A 4,579-nucleotide genomic window follows, 5' to 3' on the forward strand; every position below is an offset into this window, starting at 1 on the left:
ATTATCTTAAATTAACATGGCTGTTTATTTTAATACTACAGGAATGAAAAGCAAACAACAATAATAATAACACATCCATCTACAAATAATAGTGAATGAATGGTCACTCACCTCAATTTGGATACCCCCTACCCTCACCCCCCCCCCCCCCCTCCCACCCACCCCCCGCCCACCCTTCCCCTGGCATTGGGACTTGTCTGTGTGATTGATTTGCACCCCCCCCCCCCCACACACACACACACACCTTCAGTGGTCATGTTCAGTATCAGGTGTCCAGTTATTATAGACAGACGTCGTCTGATGGTGACGCAGACTGCCCAGGGTGTTAAAGGGGGTGGGGAAAGTCTTGGTGTGTGTGTGTGTGTGTGTGGCGTGTGTGTGTGAGAGAGAGAGAGTGTGTAAGTGGTACTGTATGTCTAGATGACAAGTGGACTTCTGTGAAAAATGTGCCGGAGGTAAGGTAATATAGTAGGTATGTGTGTGTGTGTGTGTGTGTGTGTTGTCTATGTGTGTGTCGTTTATGTGTGTGTGTGTCATCTATGTGTGTGTGTGTTGTCTATGTGTGTGTCGTTTAGGTGTGTGTGTGTGTGTGTCGTCTATGTGTGTTGTCTATGTGTGTGTGTGTTGTCCATGTGTGTCGTTTATGCAGGGCTAATTTTTTTCCAGGAGCACTTGTGCGCCCAAGTTAAAAAATGTAGGAGCACAGACAAAAATTTGGGCGCACAGTCAGTTCTGTACTTAACTTACACATAATCTGACATTACACTCCAGCTAACAGTTAATCATGCCAATGCACCAATTGCAAATATTAAGAATGACTGACAACATTTAGGCTACAGGAAACAGGATTTTAAAGATCAACCTTTCCTTCTCTTACTGCATTCTCAGAATCTCATCCTGTTCCTCCTATATCCAATGAATTCGGTGGATAGAAGAACTAATTTCTTCAATCTTTGCATCTTGGCTGGCTAGTCTAACTTTCCGCTTTTTCTGCGCGCTCTTGGATTTGATAGAAGCGACTACTAGCGAGTCACAACGTGAAACTGCTAACGTTGATGGGAGGTGTAGTTTTTATGCTGCATTCGCGACGTGATTCTATGGTTTGCACCAGTAATGTTTATCGATGTTGTGGTGTATTTTGTAGACAAACACTGACATGGTTAGAAGTCATTCGCACCAGTGCGCCTAAATATTTTTTTGCACTCGCACGGCATCATTTTTACTCACATGTGCGAGTGAAATGGGTGCACTGTAGAGCCCTGCGTTTATGTGTGTGTGTGTGTGAATGTGTGTGTCTGTGTGTGTGTTGTCTATGTGTGTGTGTGTTGTCTGTGTATGTGTATGTGTATGTGTGTGTGTGTGTGTGTGTGTTGTCTATGTGTGTGTGTTTGTATGTTTCATGTCTGTGTGTGTGTGTGTCGTCTATGTGTGTGTGTTGTCTAAGTGTGTCGTCTGTGTGTGTGTGTGTGTCTGTGTCGTCTATGTGTGTGTGTGTGTTGTCTAAGTGTGTGTGTGTGCACGTGTGCAATAGAGCCACAAAGGGGAATAATATTTGTGTTCAACACACACACCTGATTGAGGTCCAGCGTTAAGTTAACAATGAGAGAGCTGACTGTTAAAGGAAACATGGAACTCCATAGAATGCTCCAAATCATCTGGAATGTAACTACACGGTACATGGAATTCTGTAGAACGCTCCAAATGGTTTAGAACCCAACTACACGGCACATGGAACTCCCTAGAATGCTCCAAATGGTCTAGAACCCAACTACACAGTACATGGAACTCTGTAGAATGCTCCGAATGGTTTAGAACCCAACTACACGGCACATGGAACTCCTTAGAATGCTCTGAATGGTCTTGAACCACATGATACTCAACTACACGGTACACAACCACACGGTACTCTACCACACTATTGCTAAGATTAACTAGCGAGCTTTGCATGATAACCTTCACCAGCTGAACGTGAGCCTTGAATAGCTAGATAGGAGCAAATGAGTGAAGAGAGCTGAGTTGGAGTAAGCACTGCAGTGGAACACATGGGTTGGAGTAAGCACTGCAGTGGAAGAGCTGGGTTGGAGTAAGCACTGCAGTGGAACACATGGGTTGGAGTAAGCACTGCGGTGGAAGAGCTGGGTTGGAGTAAGCACTGCAGTGGAACACATGGGTTGGAGTAAGCACTGCAGTGGAACACATGGGTTGGAGTAAGCACTGCAGTGGAACACATGGGTTAGGAGTGTTATGTTAAGGTTATTGCTGATTCAGGAGACAATGATGTCACCAGGTTCAAGCATGAGTCGTTTACTCTAGAACTCCCGAAACTTCCTGTGTGCCCCCAACAGGCGTCCGTGTACAACCAAGCACGTCACATGTAAACCCTGTTTACAGAACAAGGAGTAAGCACTGCAGTGGAAGAGCTGGGTTGGAGTAAGCACTGCAGTGGAAGACATGGGTTGGAGTAAGCACTGCAGTGGAACACCTGGGTTGGAGTAAGCACTGCAGTGGAACACATGGGTTGGAGTAAGCACTGCAGTGGAAGAGCTGGGTTGGAGTAAGCACTGCAGTGGAACACATGAGTTGGAGTAAGCACTGCAGTGGAACACATGGGTTAGGAGTGTTATGTTAAGGTTATTGCTGATTCAGGAGACAATGATGTCACCAGGTTCAAGCATGAGTCGTTTACTCTAGAACTCCCGAAACTTCCTGTGTGCCCCCAACAGGGGTCCGTGTACAACCAAGCACGTCACATGTAAACCCTGTTTACAGAACAAGGAGTAAGCACTGCAGTGGAAGAGCTGGGTTGGAGTAAGCACTGCAGTGGAACACCTGGGTTGGAGTAAGCACTGCAGTGGAACACATGGGTTGGAGTAAGCACTGCAGTGGAAGAGCTGGGTTGGAGTAAGCACTGCAGTGGAACACATGGGTTGGAGTAAGCACTGCAGTGGAAGAGCTGGGTTGGAGTAAGCACTGCAGTGGAAGAGCTGGGTTGGAGTAAGCACTGCAGTGGAACACATGGGTTGGAGTAAGCACTGCAGTGGAAGAGCTGGGTTGGAGTAAGCACTGCAGTGGAACACGTGGGTTGGAGTAAGCACTGCAGTGGAACACATGGGTTGGAGTAAGCACTGCAGTGGAACACATGGGTTGGAGTAAGCACTGCAGTGGAACACATGGGTTGGAGTAAGCACTGCAGTGGAAGAGCTGGGTTGGAGTAAACACTGCAGTGGAACACATGGGTTGGAGTAAGCACTGCAGTGGAAGAGCTGGGTTGGAGTAAGCACTGCAGTGGAACACATGGGTTGGAGTAAGCACTGCAGTGGAAGAGCTGGGTTGGAGTAAACACTGCAGTGGAACACATGGGTTGGAGTAAGCACTGCAGTGGAAGAGCTGGGTTGGAGTAAGCACTGCAGTGGAACACATGGGTTGGAGTAAGCACTGCAGTGGAACACATGGGTTGGAGTAAGCACTGCAGTGGAAGAGCTGGGTTGGAGTAAGCACTGCAGTGGAACACATGGGTTGGAGTAAGCACTGCAGTGGAACACATGGGGAGAGGGGAGATGAGCAGATTTAGTGGCCGTTGTCTAGGCTAACGTCACTTGAGTATTTTTTAAATCTAGCCTACATGTTGAGTTAGATCCTGTTTTTAAATCTAGCCTACATGTTGAGTTAGATCCTGTTTTTAAAACTAGCCTACATGTTGAGTTAGATCATGATTGTACAAATGGTCAAATGGCGGAATCAAAGTAGAACCTGACACAGAGTTTATATGAATCCTTTGCTTTAGAAGTTTATGTGTCATTTCTCAGCACACAATGTTTTCTACCGAGCTGCTCACAACTAACATTACTAATTGGCTTAAACGAGCTGCTCACAACTAACATTACTAATCGGCTTAAACGAAACGTTTTCTACCGAGCTTCTCACAACTAACATTACTAATCGGCTTACAGTTTTTCTCGATTGCTTTTACCTGCTTAAGTAAACTAGAACCCACTTGGTCTTCATGACTACTTTCTTTGCACAGCAGAAGTCATCTCTTGCGAATGTGTTCACACATTTTCATTGGGTTCACACATTTCTCATACCCTTTTGCAAAACAGTTAACACAGGTGTCATTCAAAACCCCCAAACTCTATTGGTTTTCCCATGCTAAACAAAAGGAAAACATCTTTTCACATGTGGTATAGATTCCTTGCATAAGTCTGAAGTCAGCAATCATTCATTATACATAAGAGATGTCTGTTCTGTGTTGCTATTTGCAAGTATGGATCTAATGCACATTTAGACAAAGTATTGTATTGCCTATTTGGTGGAGAAAACAGTACAAAAGGTGTTTACTGTAGGTCTATTTCGATGAAAAAATACAAGTTGTAGTTCAATGAAATTTACTGTATCTTGCTAGGTATTTACTGTATGTCTTACATGTCAATGGCAGTTACATCTTGGGAGGAATGAATAAATTATTTTTTTATTCAGTACATTTGTCTTTTCACAGTTTTTTTCTGATAGGCCTACCAGAAAAATGAGAAAGTAATGGAACAGACATAGCAAAAATGCTCATTTTGAGAACTAGATTTTG

This window comes from Alosa sapidissima, chromosome 16, assembly GCF_018492685.1.
Source record: "Alosa sapidissima isolate fAloSap1 chromosome 16, fAloSap1.pri, whole genome shotgun sequence".
NCBI classification, from domain to species: domain Eukaryota; kingdom Metazoa; phylum Chordata; class Actinopteri; order Clupeiformes; family Clupeidae; genus Alosa; species Alosa sapidissima.